This window comes from Rhinolophus hipposideros (genome assembly GCF_964194185.1).
Source record: "Rhinolophus hipposideros genome assembly, chromosome: 7".
NCBI classification, from domain to species: Eukaryota; Metazoa; Chordata; class Mammalia; order Chiroptera; family Rhinolophidae; genus Rhinolophus; species Rhinolophus hipposideros.
The window spans coordinates 16,142,524-16,165,837 of record NC_138053.1 but is presented as its reverse complement, the minus strand read 5'-3'; the positions used below and the strand labels follow the sequence as shown (position 1 = coordinate 16,165,837).

Sequence of the window (23,314 nt, the reverse complement as noted above, 5' to 3'; positions counted from 1 at the left end):
CATTTTTAAAAAGGAAAACCTGTATTAAAAATTGTAATAATATATACTGATAACAAAAGATGAATACAAGTCACGTTTGACTCCTGAAATTACAAGAGGTGCTCAAAGTGGTTACCATCAGCCTCCAGACACTTCTGATTATGGTGAACTACTGCTTGAGCAACGTTGACCAAAAGTGTCTACTTGTATACATTTGGCACCCCCCAAAAAATAAGATTTCATATATATGTATATATACATACGTATATATATCTTACCCCCACCACCATCAGGAAATTTAAGAAATTGGCAATACAGGTTTTTGTGTCACATTATCTTCTAGCTGAAGGGAGTTCCTTTTAATAGAAAGGATTTGGAGTGTGAATAACAGGTTAAATAATGTGGAAAGAGAGACCACCATGACACTGGAATGATGAAAAGTAAGTTTGTGTAAGAATTCATAACAGATTTAAAGGGGGAGGGGGACGCAGTGGGAAATAAAATCTGCCACGCATGACAGGTAGGATCCTTATTTGACTGAAGGTTACCAAATATTCTGACTTTCTACCCTTGAGATTTTTTGGTATGCACCACTCCATCAGAGCAGAATAAAGCAAGGTTGAGGAAGAAATAAAGCCCAAGATAGAGGACGAGTTACACTAGAATGACAGTAAGGGGTATGTTTTTCATGGGAACTCTAAGAAATCAGAGCCAGGAAAATTGTAAGTTTCTCTCACATTCATTCCTGGAATTCCCTCAAGCTCTGCGGTCTGCCTTAATGAACCCTGGAGTATGTTGTCCACTGGGTGGGTCTCAGCCCTGTGTGCCCTCATACTATGTGCACTGTGTTTTTTTTATAGGTATGTTATTTTACACTACACATTGCTATGTATATTACATATAATGTATATTAGACTGTACTATGTTTATATCACATGCATAAAGAATTGTATACTAAAATCATGTTCTATATGTGTAATCTAAAAGAATTCAAGAGTACTTTGGGCTGTACTCAATTTTCACTTTACACGCTGACTCTACAAATTAACCCACATGTATGATCACTGTAATAATTATGCTGTTTTAAGTTTATGTGCCTAGCTCAGACAAATTGCATCTGCAATAACTGAAAGACACTTCAGGTGCATTCATGCAAGATATGTCAGAGATTTTTGAGGAAACAGAAAATGGCAGAGGTGCCAGAAGAGTAGGAAATAGAAAAAAGGTACCAATTTTCAAAAGGAGGATAAAGACATCTTCCAGAAATTTGACACTGATCTCCAGTTACAAAAAAGAAAAATACAATTTTAGGATATTTAAATAATTTGGAAGCAATTTGGAAATGGTTGCAATTAGCCAGTATGATTGTACTAAGAATAATTTATAACAAGCAAGGCTAATTTTATATTTCAATCATACCATTCACCTGTTTTTAAGGAATAGCCATAAAGATAATATATCTCCATTTTGTGATATTCTATTGGAAAAAATGAAGAATAATATAAATTTATGAATTTACATTAAATTAGAGGGAGCTTTCAGTAGAGTCCTTCACTAATTTGCACTTAATTCCATCTTGTTCAAATTTTTCTTTAATATCTTGGATGAAAATTGTAGAACAATTATACCTTGTTTGTGGATTACAAAAATCTAGATAAGAGAATAAATTCAGACAATTAGTATTACCAAAATAAAAATCCTCAGCAAACTGAATTTGAAGAGCAAATCTAATAAAACTTCATTGAATGAAGAGAAATGTAAAATTTGTCACTAAGGTACAAAATTTAACTTTGCATGCACAGAATTAGGCAAATCGGTCTTAAACACAAATCATGTGGAAAGAACTGGACTTTTCATTGATTGGAAGTGTAACATGAGCCAATTGTGTGATATACCATGTTTTCCCAAAAATAAGATCTAGCCGGACTATTATATAAAACCGGGTCTTATATTAATTTTTGTTCCTAAAGACTCATTAGAGCTGATAGTCCGGCTAGGTCTTATTTTCCAGGAAACACGGTATCTGCTAAGAAAGCAACTGCAATCTTTGGTTACATTTTCCATCCTCAAGGAAAAGGACGAGTATCTTCCCACTGAGCTCCATACTGGTTGACAACATGTGGAGTATTGTATTGACTTCAGGGGGCCACATCTTAAATCTAATCCATCTTCAATATGACAGCCTTTCAAACATTTGAAGACAGCTTTCAAGCTGCTTTCTTCAAACTAAGTATACCTCTTCTTAATAGGACTAGGTGTTGTGTCAACAGAACAATTCCTTGTCAATAATAGTGCCTTCTACACATTTGTCAACAGCTCTCTGTAAATGTGTCACACAGGATTGGACCGAATGTTCCAGATGGACACTCACCTCCCCTGGGCAAATTATTCTCATATTAATCAAGTCTAATATTTCAATGAAGCCACCTCATATATGCATTCAATTTATAATGATACTACTACATAAGTCAGCAAAAATAAATAAAAAGGGATACTGTCCATCCGATGAACACATGGCCCTGAGTAAACTATTGGGACTTTTCACATTAACTTTAAAACATCTTCAAAAAGATTACATTGGGATTCAACTGTAAAACAAAAACCTATTACAGATAAGAACAGCGCAGAAACAGAGTGGTGGGGGTGTACATTTGATGTTAGTGCAGCAAATAATTGCCATTGAAATAGTGACCAAAACTCTATATTTTCTTGAGGATACAGGACCTAGGAAAAATGGTCACCACAGGTGCACCAAGCCATGTGACATTTTAATCTTAAAATAAGCCCCAAAGGACTATTACATGGCAAGTGGTGTATATATATATATAAGAGAAATTAACAAATCCTGAGACTAGATCAAAAAAAAATTTTATACAGTGAGAAAAAGCTGGTGTGACAGTGTCATGTGACTTAAATGATAAAAACACAAAACCAATGTAGTCAAATAGGAAATGCTGACAAAAGCTGAGGGTTCTTTAAAATACCTCAGAGTTATAGTGTCAATGCTAAAGGAACTGCAAGAAAGACCTAGGAGTATAAATAAGTCTAAAACAAAACTTCTAAGTCATTAGAAAGCATCATTATAGTTTAATAGGCAGTACTTTTTTCTTATAAAAGTATATATAATAGTATGTATATATATATATGTGTATATATATAACAGTGCATATAGTAGTATGTAAAATAATGGTGAATCTTATAATCAATAGTGTCTCAAGTCAGAGAAATATGATCTTACCCACCGATAGACTCAGTCTACACATTCATTCATGATAAAAATTCCATGGTCCCTTAGAACAATTGACGGACAAGTAAACTGGCTGGTGAGTATTTTCCCTTGGTAAGTTTGAAGAGAAATGTAAAACAAATGCATATTCGAGGTCTACATAGAACAATAAAACAGGCTTGTGCATGCTTGTTAACAGGCGAATACAATCAATGGAGACAGCCTAATTTGATTAAACAATTTAATAAAGGAAACTTGATGCACCTGGAAGCATTTCAAAAATCATCACCATCATCATCTCTATAATCTCAGTAAATGTCAATAGATTAAATGTGTTTATTAAATTACAGAGATTCTCAGATTTCATAAAATACAAAACAAAAATGGGTAAAAGAGAACATGCAGATGGCCAATAGACATGGAAGGATACTCAATGTCACTAATCATCACAGAAATGCAAATTAAGCTGTAATGCAATATTACCTCACACCAGTCAGAATGGCAATAATCAATAAATCAACAAACGACAAGTGTTGGCAAGGAAGTGGAAAAAAGGGAATCCTGTGAACTGTTGGTAGGGTTGCAAATTGGTTCAGCCACTTGGAAAACAGTATAGAGATTCCTCAAAAAGTTAAAACTAGAACTATGTTATGACCCAACAATTCTAATTCTGGGTATTTATCTGAAGAAATACAAAACATTAATTCAAAAAGACATATGAGCCCCTATGTTCACTGCAGCACTATTTACAATAGCCAAGATAAGGAAGCAACCAAAATGCCCATTGATAGATGACTGGACAAAGAAGGCGTGTCCATATATACAATGGAATATCACTCGGACATAAAAAAAAGAATGAAATCGTACCATTTGTGACAACATGGATGGACCTAGAGGGGATGGACCTAAGTAAAATAAGTCAGACTGGGAAAGACAAATACCATATGATCTCATATGTGGAATCTAAAGGACAAAATTAATGAACAAATAAAAGAGAAACAGACTCATAGATACAGAGAACAAACTGAGGGTTGACAGAGGGGAGTAGGTTGGGGGCTGGGTGAAAAAAGTAGAGATTAAGAAGTACAAATTGGTGGTTACAAAATAGTCACAGGGATGTAAAGTATAGCATAGAGAATATAACATGTTTCCCAGAAAATAAGACCTAACCAGAAAATAAGTCCTAGCATGATTTTTCAGGATGACATCCCCTGAACATAAGCCGTAATGCAACTTTTGGAGCAAAAAGTAATATAAGACCCACTCTTATTTTCGGGGAAACATTGTAGTCAATAACATTGCAACAACTATGTATAGTCAGGTGGGTACTAGACAAATCAGGGGATTGATGCATAAATTATATAAATATCTAACCACTATGCTATAGACCTGAAACTCATATAACATAATATTGAATGTCATCTGTAACTGAAAAAAAATGATTTTTAAAAGCCCAGCATTTATAGATCTTTCTAATGATGAACTAAAAGAGCAAATTGCAGAAAGAGAATAAAATCACTATGATAAAATTTTAAAGCACAGAACAATTCTACATGTAATGTACAAATACATTCATACGTACTAGAAGTACAAAAACATCTGCACACATCTAGTTCAAGATGGTGGTTGCCTCTGGGAGAGTAGAAATGGGATTTGAGAAGTTTACAAAGAGAAGAAAACTAAGTGCTATGTTCTTTCATGGTTATCACCTGTCCTGTCAGGTGAGTCCCATCTGAGTGACCAACTGTTCTATACCAAGGTTCAAAACAAAGTCTACAAGTCACCTGGAAAGGGTGAAGATACGAGCTTTATTGAGCAAAGAGAAAACTTGTGCACAGGTATACCTCGTTTTATAGCACTTCGCTTTATTGTGCTTCACAGGTGTTCCATTTTTCACAAATAGACGGCAAGACCCTCTACCAGCAAAAAAGAGATTACTTCTCGCTTTATTTTGACACTTGCTTTACTACGGTGGTCTGGAAGGGAACTTGTGAGGTACGTCTCCGAGGTACGTCTGTATAGATAATGAGAATCAGCAAGAGAAGACTCGGGGGTTTCTTTCGTCTCTCCACCATCCCACAGACAAAGGTGAGTCTATGGGCTAGTGAAGGGACATTGCCCTCCTGTTTCTCTGGGTTTTTTTGTAGGGGAAGGCAAGAAAGGTGCCCTGTGGGTGGGAGAATATACAAGCTGCCTGGTGCCAGGAGATCAGGATTTTGTATATCAGTTGTTTAGAAAGTTGTCTGGGAAAATCAGCTGCCCTTCATTTGAGGATCGTGGGGGCCATGGAAATTTGCTGAACCCCTGCTAAGGTTAATGACCACCTGTGCCGTGGGAAGCTGAGTTTGGATGAGGCCTCTCCAACAAGGAGATGGGGGTTCCCGGTAGTCCCGGCTGGACTGTTACCCAAGCAACCTAGAGTGAGTTCCAAAATCCTTTTCAGGAAACATAGACCAATGCACCATGGTATCTGTAATGTTTTATTTCCTTTTAAAAAAAAAAATGAGAGAAGGAATCTAAAACAAAGACTGCAAAATACTAACAGTTGTTAAATCGGAATGGCATGTACCTGAGTGCTTGTTACATTACCTTCTGTACTATGTTTACAAGAAAAGATATAAAGTAATATTTGAAAGCCCCCTTCCCCATCCTCCAGTCCCGCTGCTCCCCTAAACTGTAATCACTGCTAAGATTTTGGTGTTTTTCCAGATCATGGTTTTGTAAGGATTAAAATATGTACACATACAAATATACAAGTTGTGTGTTTGGTTGAAGAGGATTGTTCCTGCTGTTGTTTTGAGTTTTTTGTGTCAAAGTTTCCTCTTTTGTTTCTACAAGTTCTGGAGATTCTGGATTGCTTTATATTGTGTTGGCTTTGTTCCGCTTTTTGACTGTAGTAGACTGGGAATTAGTCTCTTATAAATATAACAAAGAGCCAAAGTCAAATTCACGCAATGTAAAAAGATGGTTAAGAAATTTTTTTCTTGAGGGTTGCTGGATATAATTCCCTTCATTATATCATCCATTAGAAATAAAACATATCCCCAAAAGGTTTTACTTTTAACTCCACATACAACCTAACTTTGATCAAACATAAGAAAGTTGGTCTTTCGACCAACCTTCTTCCTGTGCTTTGACTTGCACTTTAATCTTTACAAAAAGCAGTGAGCATGTTTTCAGCATGTGCACATTCCCACAGGCACTCTCTCTCTCTCTCTCCTGATGCTAATATTTCTTAATCTTCTGGTCCCTTTTGCTTTCTTCAACACTGAGGACAAGAAAAAGTCTCCTTTCCTCTGTGTTTGAAGCTCTAATTCACAATCTTTTTACTTACCACTTTCCAGCCAGTGCTAGAATGTCTCCCTTTCTCTCCATTATAGAGGGATAAAATAAAATTCCTCATTTTACACCTATTAAAAGTAATTTTTATTTATACCACAACTCTGAACTTTCAAATTATTTTTTCAAAGGACTCTCCCCTGGCCACCCCTTTCCCTTTGAAAGGCCACTGTTTGATCTAGTTATATTTTTATATGGAAAACATTTTAAGCAGCTCCAGTTGCTGATTTTAGAAAGAATAAAAACAGAAATGATCCGAGCATTTGGCAGGAACCCTTAGACCTGAGCAGCAAGCCACTGATATATTCCTGCTGCAGAAGTGATTTGTTTTGTTTTATGAACTTGTACAAGCAACTCTCTTTTTCACAGAATAGTTGGTGAAGGGGGAAAGACCAGCACGCCAGGGGGGAGCACATATTCTGTTCTTTAACCAACTTTTAAAAACATGTTTTATGTCAGTATCTAAATTACATACAGCAGGCTGACACACTCTCTTTTTGTTGTTGTTCAGACTCTATCCTCAAAGTGAATATGAAATAATCCTTTTGCTTTTAATTCTGGATTGGCTTTGATAAGTTAGATATTAAATATGACTGATTCAGATGTCACATATCAATGCAGGGCCTAAGCGTCAGCATTTAGATGAAGACTAATTGGATTCATATCTGTGTTATGTGTTGAAAATGCTGGGTCAGTTCTAGGTCTCCTGCTGTAAATTCTTCACGGCAGACCCAAGTAAAAGGAATGTGACAGATTTAATACCTAGAATAAGTTATTAACTGCAAGGATGCATAAAACAATGGCACTGCTGAGCAGAGAACATTACACTGCTCATAATTCTGTAAATTAAAATTAAAGGTTTTTTACATATCGTGAAATATTTTTCATCATTAACTCTCTTGCTTGACTCAAGGAAGTTCTTTATGTCTGATCTAACGTAGAACCATCATTTTTACGTGGCCATTTAACTCATGAATGTTTAAATTCTAACACCCAAGTGTGAGAGATTTGTGAAGAGAAGGGAGTTGTTTATGATGTTTCACTTCCCAAAAGGTCAAGTGGCTGTTGTTGAGTGTCACCAGGGTCTTTCCTGAGAACCATATCTAGGCCAGATCCCACTGCAAAGACTTTATGTAGCATCATCATTTTTCATATCGTAGTGTACTTGCATTTCTGTCATGGCTACAAGGAGGGAGAACTGAAGTCTAGCCCTACCAATTAATTTGGAAATTATTAGGAAGAAAGGAAGGGAAGGGAAAGGGGAAAAGAAAGGAAGGGAAGAATCCAGGAGGAATTGACAGTGTTTTTCACGCCTTCCTGCAAGCACCAGGATCTTGAGTGATGGCTGGTGCTGGCAGATGATGAGCTTGGGTTTTTTATTTCCTGTGGCAGAATGTCAGCAGTGACGCCTGTGGCTGTGTTGCCAGGCCGCACTTACCCCATGAAAAGTCTCCATTTCTACAGCATCTTTTATCAGACACTCCTAGGTTGAGCAGGGAAATTCAACTTCCACAATTACATGCACCCCGCCATTCATTTTATTAGCTAAACATTGATTGAATACCCCTTATAGAAACCGGTCCCCGTGATACAGAGCATTGCTATAATTTTGCAAGTTTCTCAAACTTTAGTCTTTCAATATCATCTTCTCTATTTATTTAGCACGCATTTATACAGCTACTGTTTTAAGCACTTTATGAATATTAGCCCATTTAATTCTCATAAGAGTCCAGTGCCCCCTTTTGTTATAAAGGAAAGGCTCAAAGAAATTAACTAACTTGCCCCAGGTGCTTCAGGGATACTGCAAATATTTTACTTTATTTGTAAGGTAACTATTTATGAATTTTGTCAGAGATACTGCAGATATTCTATCTATAAGGCAGCTACTTTTCTTTGCAAATAAGGATTTCTCTTATTCTATGCCACTGAAACAAAATGCAGGGGAAAATGGATTGTGAGCTTAGTAGAAATAAATATACAGAAATATATAGATACACACACAGACACACATATGTATATGCATTACATTTAAAAAGAAATGTTTGTATTCCACCTAAAAATAATTCTATATGTACTACCAGAGATAAAGTTGCCAAAGTTTGAGGAAAATTATTGAATATCATAGTGGTTAAGCTCAAGTATCAACAAACCTGGGTTTGAATCCCAGCTCTAACACTATGTGAATTGGGAAAGTTCCTTCATGTCTGCAAACCTCAGTTTCTTCATCTGTAAAATGGGAATAACAATGCCTGGTGATGCCAGTATCAGGGAAGCCTGGGTGTATTAATTTAAGTGAGTAACATTTCCTGAGCTCCTGCTCTATGCTAGCAAAGCAATATGCTAGAAACATTATGTGTAATTTTATCAAATCCTCACAGAAACCTCATGAGATCCAATTTAAACATCATAACCAAGCGAATAGTCCTTGCTATGTATAATTACACTAAGTACTACTGAAAACTTAAGGCCTTCTTATCTCACACCCACTCAAGAGAACACTGATTCAGAATCATCACCTTCTTCAAACTCCTGAAATTCAGATTCTATTATATTACAGATCATATTTCGTTTTTGAGATTTTGAAACATCAATTTATGATCAAATAAAAAGATTATTTTAACCTCTGATAAAAGCTGTACCAAAAACTTATGTGTATTTTATATATAGTTTACATTTTACCAGTTGCTAGTGTCTTGCATGTACTTTCAAAAGGATTATATCTTAGAATGCTGCTTTCAGCATTAGCTCAAAAATCTATAAAATTTCCCAAAAAGAAAAAAATAAATACGGAAACCATAACTCAACTTTTAATTGACACTGAGGTCTTCGTGTATCCTATTGGCGTCTGAGAGACTCACTCATGTACAACAGCAGTCATTAACTAAAAATAAATTTCCAATGTGTTGATTCAGTGACAATAATAATAAACAAATGCCAAATTACTGAAATATATTATACCCTTGCACCCGTCATCAAAACGAGCTTGGAGTCCTGGAAAGTCCATGTGGCAATAAAAGTAGGCCCCCAACTGAATCAGAGACACAAGTGTGAAAACCTTTTTCTTTTAGAGTCATTATAACTTGTCCTGCAGTAATAATTCAAATAGTAAACAGACTGTTGCTTCTATCTCTTGGTCTTGTGTTTGATTGAATGCTTAGGAACCTACCTCACAGGGAGATGTTATGTCAACCAGTCAACTTTGCAAAGTAGTCAAGGTTACTAAAACAAGCTATGTTTATAAGACAAAGTCAAAAAGAATTTAAGCAACTCCTGGTACATCTGAGTTAATCCCTAGTTTAGTTTTTTCAGACGTTCCCATTCTGTCCTTAATTATTTCTATTCAGCTCACATGTACAGAGCCAAGTAGGGAGAATTGGACCCACGGGTTTTGCAATTTCATTAAAAGCCAGAGGTAACATATAACAAACTTGAATTGTGGGTGACAGCTCACTTCATGATTTCTTTAGAGGAAATTTGACTGAACACATGTGCAACAAGATCACTATTTGCTTTGCAAGTGTGTGAGTGTAAATGGTATGGGGCAAGCATTCATCCAAACTTCTTACATTGGCCCATAGCTGAATCATTGCCCTTTCTGCTACCTTTCAGTTACCAAAATAGAAAGATCAGATTCATGACACTTAAAAAAATAGTGCAAATGTGAGTTCTGTTAGCAATAACTACTTGTAACAAATTTCCATTTCTATGACCCACATTATGGTTATGTTATTTTCTATAGTTCATACATCTGTGAGCTCAATAAATGTTGAGTCATAATATATGTATATCTGTGAATATATGCAAATATACACAAATTATCAACTTGTTAAACATCTGTGTATGTTTCCACATAAGTATTAATATTAATATTACTCTTCACAAGAGGCTAAAATGTAAAGATATGTATGTATATGCACATAAGTACTTACATACTAAATTATAAGCGAGTTAGAAAATTATAAAAGTATGTGCATGTGTGTCTTCTAGTACACACACTAAATGGGGGAAAAAACATTCTAATTCAAATTTTAAATAATGTCTAAACACTTAGAAAATATCATCTGCTTACAATTACAAAACACTGAATACATTCATTATTCAACCTAGATAGGCACTCCCATATTTTATTAATGGTTTTATATTAGATTTGTTTTTTATAATTGAATCAAGAAAGAACAGTAACAACAGACAGACTCTCTGGGAAAACGTTAGTCAAATTTTTTTTAATTAGAGATTTGAAAATTCTGTATGAAAAAATGGAAAAGAAAAAAGAAAGGAAAACACATAAGTAAAGATATAAAAATGAACTGGGGAAATGTGACATTTATGACAAATTGAAAGTAAATAATGACTATGTCAAGAACAATTTAAAATCTGTAAGAAAAAGATAAATATCTGAAGAGAAATATGGACAAAGGCCATGAGCAGGCAAGTCAAGGAAGAATACAAATAGCCACTAAAACGTAAAAAGATGTTCAACATTACTTGTAACCAAAATAAAGCTAATTTTAAGAGAAGATTTTTTTTTTAACCTAGAACAGTCCCAAGTATTTAAAAACTGATAATACCAAGTATTAGTGATTTGTCTCAATATAAGCAGTCTCATTTTGTGGGCCAAGGGATAAACTGGATATGCCTTCCTGGAGAGCAATCTTTCAATATTAAATGATAATGTCAAGTTATATTTATTAACAGGAAAATTTCAAGGTAAATTATTGAGTAAAAAACCTAGTTTGAAAAATAGCTTCGCTCTCATTTTTATGCACTAAATGTGTGTAACAAAAGTCTGGAGTTACATTAAAATAAGAATATTTTTATCTTTGCGCATCGAGATTGTGTATGATTTTTTTCTTTCTTTCTGTATACTTTAACCTTTTTGCAGTGTATTTATTATGCTTACAATTAGAAAAATATTTCTACTTGATCTTATTTACATTCACTTGCCCAGTTTTAGGAGTAGCAAACAATATGACCCTACAAGTCAAGCTATCTAATACTGAACCTCTCAATTACCCCTTTTCACCTTAATAGTTCCCTTCTCTATTTGGAAACATTCAATTTCTAAATCTCAGTTTCTAACTTTCCCTTGATATGTGGAAAATAAGAAATCAATTGGAGTGATAGAATAGTTCAAGTACTTGTGCTTCTTTCCTTTCCCCAACATTTCTAGCACAGTTCTGCCAGAAATACATGTATTATTTATTTAATGTATACTGCTTCACAAAAACCCGGGAATCTCTCTAGTTTGGAGAGTTTCAGTAATGGCAGTGTAATACCCATTTAAGGGCTAAGTTGGGTTACCTAAAAGAATGAAATAAACCACTTCCCTGAGGTTTCTTCTTGATTGAATTAACACGAAACAGAATTTAACTATAATATACAAGAGAGAGGGATTCCTCTCTCTTGAAAATAACATAATTTATAAAACAGAAAAGTCAGCAGACAGATAGGACAGTCATTTTTCTACATTATTTAATAATTGTGCGGTATGACAATATGAATTTGGGGGCCCTTTAGTTGGCATATGACTTGAGGAAGTTGAGTACAGAAAAGCCTTAAAGACCTTCTCCTTGTCACTCAGTCAGAAGCTGTCAGATATCAGTAAGCAGGAGCCCACTAGCCGGCAAGATGGGAGGCAGTGTTTTTAGTTTGTGCAGGAGGTGACCAGAGCAGGGGAGTGTTTATCTTGTATATTGTGCCCTAGGACCTTTTACCACAATAAATACAAACAATTATGTTATCTATTTATCACCAACCAACGTTTAAAATATAATTCAGGTCATTAGATATACCAGATAATATAGCCAATTCTTGACCACTGACCCATCCTTGATGAGATAACTCGCTACAGTGCAAAGTTTTGATATCTTTACATGTAATGTTAAGATAACATACAATCCTTAAAGAGTTTACTTTAGACTGCCAGATTGACCCCCAAATTGTATGATGTCATTTGAGGATCTGTTATTTATTACTATGAAACCTTTCCCATTGTGATCACAAAATATGGTGAGTGCTTCTGCCAAGTGTCATCCAACGAAAAGGCAGAGATCTTCAATAAGGGAGTGGTGCGATGAACCTTAGTAACAGTGTATGACAAGTTTCAACTTGTTTGGTGTAGTCAGTCAGGTGTGAGCTATGGTTGAGAGAAGGTGTGTTTTAAAGTGTGCCATAAATCACCCCGATCATGACAATGCTCCGTGTCACACATCACTTCTGGTATATGGGAATTTCTGTCAAATAAAAACATTACGGTGTGTCCTCATCCACCTTGTTCACTGGATCTGGCACTGGGTGACTTCTGGCTCTTCCCCAAAGTCAAAATGATTCAGGACATCAAGGCAGCCATGACAGCACAGCTAAAGACACTCATGTTAAGAGGACTTCCAGAATTGCTTCAGAAAGTGGCCAGAACGATGGGATAAGTGTGTTTGAAGCGAGGGAGAGTGTTTTGAGGGGGATTAATGGCAATGTGTCTTTTACTATGATAATTTTTTTTAATTTAAACATTCACCATATTGTTAGGTCACACTTCACATATTACTATGTTTCCCTGAAAATAAGATCTAGCTGGACCATTAGCTCTAATGCATCTTTTGGAGCAAAAATTAATATAAGGCCCAGTCTTATTTTACTATACTACAAGACTGGGTCTTTATAATTAAATATAATGTAATAATATCATATACTGGGTCTTATATTAATTTTTGTTCCAAAAGACACATTAGAGCTGATGGTCCGGCTAGGTCTTATTTTGGGGGATACAGGGTATATTATTATATTATTTCTATTTTCTCTTCACCCAGTCCAAGTTCTTCAAAATCATGGGTTTGTACTAAATTTGAAGATTTGTTTTTGTACGTGAGGAGACTCTGACATACCCACAGGCTCACTGCTTTGGACTTGGCCAAGTTCATTCACATTCTAGATAGATTAATATGGGCACATATTTTCAACACTAGAATTTAGTTTGTGACCATGGACTGAACAACCTTAACTAAGAGACACCAAATACTCAACTTTGGCCTCATTTTTTTTTTCATTGGATACTAACCAGTGGTTCCTAAACTAGTCATGACTGAGAATCACCTGGGAAATTTTTAATGCAGATTTTCAGACCCAACCTCAAACCTGTTGAATGAGATACTCCAGGAATAGAGTCCTGGAATTTGTAGTTACAACACCTTCCCCAAGAAATATTAATGAAGACCACAGACACCTGTCTCTGGACTGAAATTTGAGAGCCATTTCTCTAACCACCTGTGTTTGACCATTCATATAACCAACTATTTTTTAAAACTTGTGGATATTTCTGTGGTAACACAAAAGAAATAGAAGACACAATCCTTGTACTCACACCTACTGAGCCAGCATTTCTCAAAATACATTCCATGTGATAGTTATCGGTGTTATATGAAAAAAAGTATTCATGATAAAAATGGCAAACAAAATAAAGGTGGCAAACTCTAGGTTTAAAAAATTTAACATATTTCTCCACTTCAGAATTTCTCAAGGCCTTTAATATGTTATGACTTTCTAAGAGGAAAGTCAACCTTCTTTGTATGTGAAATTGTTTTTCCCACAGAGCATGTCTTAGAACTTGCATTCCAAAGAACAGAGTTTTGAAAATGCTAAGCTAAATTATCAGTTTCTAGAGGACAATGACCATGACTTTATACATTTTTTTTTACCCCTCATAGTACCTAAAAGAAGAGTTAATAACACATAGAAGGTTAGTTTAATGAATTTTCACAGTCTGAAGGCTAGGTTTACCATCCGAGATGATAAAGATTTCAAGTGCCCATGGAGTAAATCTGTCATTCATTCCATTATTTATTTGTATTTCACGTCTCCTCTGGGAGTGTTGGCTCATATTGGTGCCACCACTACTGCACTAGTTCTTTTCTGAATTGCCATTCCATGTGTCTTCTACCTATATTCAAAAATCAGGCTTTGTAGATGCTAATACTTATGCTAAAAAGGAAGTTGTGGCTGCGGAATGCTATTGGAACTGTGACTGCAGAAACACGGTGGGAGCCAAGGAACTTAGCACGTCGAAGGAGCTGAGAATGGTACATACATGTACCAACCTTTCTAATCAAAGCAGATCAGATCTTGGATATATAAGGACACCAAGAGGAAGAAAAATCACAACCCAAGGAAAATAGCTTACAACTCCTATGGCTAATTCTAGCATAAGTACCTTGCTGGGCATTATCTTACCAAGCTGTGGTGGAGGACACCATTATACAGTATGGAAAAGTAAACATGGCAAATAATGGAGAAAAGGAAAATCAAAATAACAGTTTCTGTCATCAATTTGCCTTTTCTGGGACTGACGCAAACTTGCTTGATATTTTTGGTTTGCTTGATTCCAAATTGCATGAAGTGCTTCCATTTCACTGGGGGAGGGCCAGCTGGAATAAAAAATCAAATGACTAAGAACTGAGGTTTTACATCTTATCATTTAATATAGGGAAGAAAACTTAAAAAGACCGTATCTTAGAGTGGTTTGAAACCAAATTGGTTTTCATAGCCTGCATCATGCTTGATGAAATGGGGGTGGTTTTCATGATGTTATACACATGGTTTAAATAAACAGTGTACTAAGGTTAATAAGCTGCAATCGTAACAGAACTAGTGGGGGATTATAGTCGAGCTAATTTGATCAATTACTTTTAGTTCCAGAGGTCTCTAGATGAGACAGAAGCCAGTATACACATGTTGGCAGATGAAAAATCAGTTTGATCAACACATACCCTAGTGGTAATGAACATTCTTTCAAACTTCATTTTTCATCCCCAAGAGAGGAGAATCCCACTAATGCCAGTCTCTGCTATTCAAAAGAAGCCAAACGAATAACTATGAATATTTTTAGGAGCCAGAAACTTGCATTCTTTGGGTAAATAAAGACTTGTCTATTGGGGCCTTTAAATGTTGTGTTTTAAGTTTTCCTCTCATTATTTTCCTATTAAAAATTAACAGGAACTAGAAAAAACTAAAGTTTTTACTCACTATATGCGAGGCCCTCTTTAAAAGCTGATAGTTTCTAATTATAAATTTTACTCAATTACATGAAGTTAGTAAACAGTTTCATATAGGTGGAGTATGTGAATGAGCTAAGCAATGAGCTTAAGATATATGAGTCGGTTTTATCAGCCTTATAACATGTTGAATACAAGGAAATGGTTTTTTAGTATGCAAATGGAAGAAATAGATAATTTTTAAAGCAATTTAAATTACACAATTACCCACTATCGACAAGACACAAGTTGGTGGACAGGGTACTAAGTTGTGTAAGTCACAAACCCTGATCTCATCATCTATTACAGGTGATGTCATGTACACCAAAAACTATAACACAAGGTAGACACACCACAAAAGAAGCATCAAAATATCTTTAGAGGAGTCAAAAGATGGAAAAACTTCATCAGGTGGCAGAAACCAAGAAAAAATCCCTGGCGAGATTTCGCTTGAGATGTTCAGGCCAAGATGTAGACATTTGATCATAAGGAATAAGTCATAGGTACTATAGAGAAGGGAAATGAGTTGTGTCCAGGGTATACTAAGAAATTGCTTTTGGCTTGCCTAGAGAAATTGTGTATGTAAAAGGGAAAATTGAGAATAGAAAGGTAAGTTGGGATCATTGTAGAAAGACTTTGAATTCCATGTAATTTGAAGTTGGGCAAAATAGTGTGGGGAGTTGTTGAAAGCTTTTGAGAAGAATATATCAGAATCAGAAAACTTAATCTAGAAACAGTATCCAGACACTATTGGAGTTGGGAGAGCCCAGAGGTGGGGTAAGTCAGAAACTATTATTAGTAAGTTTAGTTGAAAGGTAATGAGAGTCTGAACTGGGGTGCTGGCAGTGGGAATTGAAATGAAAACACAAGAGGTATTGTGCCCAAAAAATCCACAGGACTTGACTTGCTGGTTGTGTGTAGTAAAAGGTGGATTTCAACCAGAGGTGGATAAAAAATTATGATGCCAATACTCATGTTATGAAAAAAAGAGAAAGTGCAGTTGTTTTGCTGGGTTTAGTTACATTTAGAATTTGGACATTCTAACCCCAAAATTCATATACTGTGTTTCCCCCAAAATAAGACCTAGCAGTACAATTAGCTCTACTGTGTTTTTGGAGCAAAAATTAATATAAGATCCAGTCTAATTTTACTATAAGACCGAGTCAATAATAATATAATATAATATAATTAATATAATATAATATAATATAATATAATATAACATAAAAACTGGGTTTTATATTAATTTTTGCTCCAAAAGATGCATTAGAGCTGATTGTCTGGCTAGGTCTTATTTTCAGGGAAACAGGATAACTTAGAAAATTTAGTTGAGGAGAGATAAAGTGGGAATTTGGGAATCAGCTGATGCAGAATAGAGTTCCCTTCAGCAAGAATTTTTGGTGAACTCTTAATATGTGTCAGGTACTGTGCTCGGCATTGTTAGGAAAACAACTAGGTAAAACAGAGACCTTAAGAAGTTTAGAATCTAGTAGTTTCTCACTCTGGCTCTCCCACTTACTTGCTGCATAACTTAAAGCAATTGACTTAACACTTCTAGAATACTCCACTTGTTTATATCCTGAGAATATTGTGTGTTTAACCACTTAAGTGATAGTGGTAGATTTTTAGGTGTAAAATTGTTTAGGATCGTTGAAGAGTTAATATTCATGGTAATGAACAGTCATGAGGGCTGGTGGGGGCAAGCAATGAGGTGAAAGCCAGAATCCCAGTCAATGTGGAGGAGCACAGTACATGGGAAATGTTTTAAAGAGGTCTCTGAGGTTAGAACCGAAGCCAAAACTTTCCATCAGTGCGTCACTTTCCAGTAGTGTGAGCCAGTGGTGGTTCTGAAGCACTCCCAAACTGAGTTTCAGCACTGGATCCAGAAGCCAGAGGGATTATGTATAAATTTCTGAAAAGGGACTCTACAGGAGGAGACAGTAGAGAAGTATGGTAATCACCATACTGTAGTCTTCCTACAGTGCTAGTGTTTAGTCATTAAACTGATACTGCTCCTTGGTGAATGTACAATGGTGAGCAAAACAGACATGGTTCCTAACATCATGTAATTGGTAGTCTAGTGAGGAAGGCCGATATTAATCAAATCTGCACTGGAATGTAATACCGTGTTTTCCCGAAAATAAGACCTAGCTGGACAATCAACTCTAATGTGTCTTTTGGAGCAAAAATTAATATGACACCCAGCATTATGTTATGTTATGTTATGTTATGTTATGTTATGTTATGTTATACCCAGTCTTATTTACTATAAATAAATTTATATTAATTTTTGCTCCAAAAGACACATTAGAGCTGATTGTCCCGCTAGGTCTTATTTTCAGGGAAACACAGTAGGTGCTGTAAAAAATAGGCACACAGTTCAGTGAGAGCCTCTGATAGGAGATCTTTCATTTAGATTGAGAAGTCAAGAGGGCTGCTTCAAGGAAATAACATTTGAACAAACAAGGAATGGAGCCAGTCTCCAACAAAGTCTGTTACTGGGCCAGCGGGGGAACTACTCCACTGGAGTGTGAATGTCCAGGGGTAGAATCCAGAAAGTACAAAATATCAAACAGTCTAAAACCACCAAAGCTAACCCCAGTCTGCAATACAGAGAGAACTAAAAATCATTCAAGGTCTGGCCATAATTATCACAGAGGTACTATTGCACAGTGGTGAAAAACAGAATCTGGTATCAAACCCCATGTGAGTTGAGGCAAATTTTTGAGTTTCTATAATCTTTAGTTTCCTCCTGTGTAAGGTGAAAATAAGAATACACATCTCTCTGGTTCTTGTTAGAATTAGATAAAATTATTCACAAATCTCATAGCACATTTTGTAGCACTATCCCTTAATAAATGTTAGCAATTACCATCATCTTGGACAGGGATGTATTTTCTTGAGATATAATTCATATTTCATAAAATTCATCATTTAAAAGCATGAAATGAAGTAATTTTAGTACATTCACAAATTTATGCAACCATCACCACTAATTCCAGAACATTTTCATCACCTCAGAAAGAAATCCCATACCCAATACCGGTCTCCTTCCATTCCACTTTTTCCCAGCCCATGGCAACCAGTAATCTACTTCGTATCTCTATGGGTTTGCCTATTCTGAACATTTAATATAGGTGAAATAATATAATATGTGGCCTTTTGTATCTGGCTTAGCATGTTTTCAAGGCTCATCCATGTTATAGCATGTATCAGCACTTCTTTCCTTTTTGGGCTGTATAATATTCCATTGTATGGATATACCATGTACATTTCATTTATCAATTCATCAGTTAATGGACATTTGGACTGTTTATAGGTTTTTGGCTATCATAAATAATGCTGCTGTGAACATTAGTGTACAACTTTTTGTGTAGACATGTTTCCAAGTCTCTTGAGTATACACCTAGGAGTAGAATTACTGGGTCACATGCTACCTTTATGTTTAATTTTGGGGGGAACTGTCAAACTGTTTCTCCAAGCTGTTGCAGCATTTTACATTCCCACCAGGAGCAAATGCAGATTCCAATTTCTTCGCAACTTACCAACGCTTGTTATTGTCTATCTTTTTTAGTTTAGCCATCCTAGTGAAGTACTATCTCGTTGTGCTTTTAATTTGCATTTATCTAACGACTAATGATGTTTAGTATCTTTTCACACACTTGGCTGTGTGTGTATCTTCTTGGAGCAATATCAATTCACATCATTGCCCATTGTTCAATTGGGTTATTTGTTGTTTTATTGTTGAGTTGGATAAAGATTTGACTAAATAATTTTGTTTACTCCCTCTGACCCTCAGCTCTTCAAGAAGGAGTGAGTAGGTCATTATTACTTGTTATCTGCCTTAGTAAATAGATGCTTCAGAATTGGAGGCCTGGAGGTTCTTTCATGGCTAGGCAGATAAGCAGGGCAGACACGTTCTCCACACTCTCACCTCTCTTTCTCCAAAGTCTGGCCCTCCTCCCTCTCTATTAAAACTATATAGCCTCCCTTTTCTTACCCTGAGCTCTCCCATTTCAGTTTCACAGTGCCATATTGAGACATTTCTATATCCAGGTAGGGGCAGAAAACTACTCTGTATCCCCGAAAATAAGACTTAGACGAACAATCAGCTCTAATGCATCTTTTGGAGCAAAAATGAATATAAGACCCGGTCTTATTTTACTATAATATAAGACTGGGTCTTATATATCATATCATATATCATATCATATCATATCATATCATATCATACCGGGTCTTATGTTAATGTTTGCTCCAAAAGATGCATTGTCCAGCGAGGTCGTATTTTCAGGGAAACACGGTAGAGGGTTACCTATTTCATGACCTTTTTTAAGGACAGGGCCTGAAAGACAGTAAGAGTAGAAACAAACACCTTCCCTTCTCTGATCTCTTATATTTAACTCTGAACCTTATCATTGCTGGGGCTGGCAGAGGCAACATGGGATGGGGGAGAGGGGCAGGAATGCAAGAACAAGTGACACAGAAAGTGAGTTGTACCTCCTTAGGAACTCTGTGGCCTATGACAAGTTATTTACCTTCCTCGGAGTTTGGTTTTCCTCACCTGCGAAATAAGGTACTTTGCAGCTAGGTTTGGTTTTCCTCTATCTGTCTTTGAAGAAGTCTGTGAAGACAAAATGAGCTAATACATGTAAAAGTGCCCGGTAAAATCTCCATAAATGAAAGTATTATTACCCAGGAGTGAGAACTCAACTTCCATATAACATCACAATTATAGCTGAATAAGCTCCAGAAAAGTAAATCTCTTTATACAACACTTTTGGTAATTTCTGTAATATGTAGTTTACACACGGAGTGTAGTTTTCATTTGGGGTATTGTTTTATTCTGTAAGTTGTAGTTGTTTGCAAACGCTTTATTTGAAAATGAGCTAACAAGTTAAAATCCCCCACATTCAACTCATTCACACATAGGTACATTAAATAAGAACTTCTTATTTCTCACACAGGTATTTTACCCCCAAACTAAATTAAAGATTCAAATTATATACTGAGTCAGATTCTGAACTAGAATCATTATGTAATTTCTTTTGAGTACTTACAAAATCCCAAGGAGTATGTAAGCATTACTTCATTTTATCTTTCCAACATTCAAATGAGAAAAATAACCATTATTCTCCCCATTTTCCAGGTGAGAAAACTGAGACTTAATAAAGTCAAGTTCACCCATAGTAAAAGATTAAGCTGGGAATGGGAATTTAGTCTGTTTGACTTCAGATCTCACCCTCTCAAATTTTTCCAGAGAGAAAAAGAATTCTGAAGAATTAGAGGATGATTCTTCTGCATTCATTGTGTTATTTACTTTCATATTTCATTAAAGGGTTACCTTGGACAGAATCCACAAAAGAAAAAAAATGGAGAGGATAATTGATTTATGGAAGAGGGTTGATTCTCATTTGAGGTTTAGTTAGGAAATGAGGAAAAAATTACTGAAAGTCAGAATTGTGAAGCAAACATATGAATTGTAAAAGAAAGTTAGTTGTATTCCTACTTTTCTAAAGAGGACTAAGTAGGGTAAATCTCATCTTCTACAGCCTCTGCTAAATTCAATTAGGAATCTAGAGTAAAAGGAATGACTAAAACTAGTTAAATTATAGCCAGCATAGGAATAGTATAGTATATGAATGTTTATAAAGGAAAAATTCAAATACTAAAGAGAACAAAGAAAAAATAAAAATGTCTTAAAAGACAATTATATTACTAAAAGCACAAAAAAGAACTTTAAAAATTTACTGAAAATATTTGCAATGGATTTGCCGCCAGAACACAGATATAGTGAAAACCACCACTAAATTTAACCCAAAATCGGAAAGGAAAAGACCTTTATCAACATCATTGTCATTGGACACGTAGATTCCGGCAAGTTTACCACAACTTGTCATCTGATCAACAAATGTGGTGAGATGGACAAAAGAACCATCGAAAAATTTGAGGAGGAGGCTGCTGAATTGGGAAAGGGCTCCTTCAAATACACTTAGGCTTTGGATAAACTGAAAGCTGAACATGAGCATGGATGGTGTCACCATTTCACAGGGATGATATCTTCCTGTGGAAATTTGAAAACAGCAAGTATTATGTGACCACCATGGAAGCCCCAGGACACAGAGACTTTAATCAAAAACGTGATTACAGGCACATCTCAGGCTGACTGGGCAGTGCTGATTGTTGCTGCTGGGGATGGTGAATGTGAAGCAGGTGTCTCCAAGAATGGGCAGACCCGTGAGCATGCCCGTCTGGCTTACACACGGGGTGTGAAACAACTAATTGTTGGTGTTAATGACATAGATTCCACTGAGCTGCCCCACAGCCAGAAGAGATACAAGGAAATCGTTAAGGAAGTCAGCACCTACATTAAGAAAATTGGCTACAACCCTGACACAGTAGCATTTGTGCCAATTTCTGGTTGGAATGGTGACAACATGTTGGAACCAAGTGCTAACATGCCTTGGTTCAAGGGCTGGAAAGACACCTATAAATAAGGCAATGCCAGTGGAACCACACTATTTAAAGCTTTGGATTGCATCCTGCCACCAACCGTCCAGCTGACAAAACTTAGCATCTGCCCCTCCAGGATGTCTGCAAAATTGCTCATATTGGTCCTGTCCCTGTGGGCCCAGTGGAGACTGGTGTTCTCAAACCCGGCATGGTGGCCACATTTGCTCTAGTCAACGTTACAACTGAACGTCTGTTGAAATGCACCATGAAGCTTTGAGTGAAGCTCTTCCTGGGGACAGTGTGGGCTTCAATGTCAAAAATGTTTCTGTCAAAGATGTTCGTTGTAGCAGTGTGGCTGGTGACAGCAAAAATGATTCACCAATGGAGGCAGCTGGCTTCATGGCTCAGGTGATTATCGTGAACCATCCAGGCCAAATCAGTGCCGGATACACACCGGTGCTGGACTGTCACACAGCTCACACTGCTTTGCTGAGCTGACGGAGAAGGTTGATCACCGTTCAGGGAAAAAGCTGGAAGATGGCCAGAAGTTTTTGAAATCTGGTGCTGCAGCCATAGATATGGTTCCTCTCAAGCCTGTGTGTGTTGAGAGTTTCTCTGACGACCCTCCTCTGGGCCATTTTGCTGTTCATGACACGAGACAGCCAGTTGCTGTGGGTGTCATCAAAGCAGTGGACAAGAAGGCAGCTGGAGCTGGCAAGGTCACCAAGTGTGCCCAGAAAGCTTAGAAGGCTCAATGAATATTATCCCCAATGCCTGCCACCCCAGTCTTAATCAGTGGTGGGAGAACAGTCTCAGAACTGTTTGTCTCAATTGGCCATTTAAATTTAATAGTGAAAGACTGCTTAGTGATTACAATACATTGCAAAACCTTCAGAAGGAAAAAAATTTTTTCGGACCATTTGTTTTTTGTCTGTGGCAGTTATTAAGTTACTAGCTTTTAAAATCGGTGCTTTTTAATGGAAACAACTTGAGCAAAAATCTGTCACAGAATTTTGAGACCCATTAAAACAAAATTTAATGAGAAAAATAAAGGTACTAAACTGCTATCACCCAGTTTTTTACAACCCTAGATATAATAGTATAAATTAAATATAAATTAATGAATAAATAAACACTCACATACACACTTTTAATCAGATCATTTAAAATATACCATGGGTGTTTGTTTTTGTGTAAAGATGTGCATACAAATTAATATAGGAATTAAATATACATCTTATGGATAAATATATTTATATAGATAGAAATAGATAGATAGATGACTTTAAGGGTG

At 36.1% G+C, this 23,314-nt stretch overlaps 1 pseudogene across 1 annotated transcript; it reads left to right on the top strand.

The window, feature by feature from the left end:
• Window positions 1-4,824: 4,824 nt before the first annotated feature.
• LOC308499566 (elongation factor 1-alpha 1-like) lies at window positions 4,825-22,766 on the top strand (annotated as a pseudogene). Its single transcript has 3 exons — window positions 4,825-4,926; window positions 5,087-5,200; window positions 21,399-22,766. The product of its transcript is annotated as an elongation factor 1-alpha 1-like (transcript).
• Window positions 22,767-23,314: the final 548 nt, after the last annotated feature.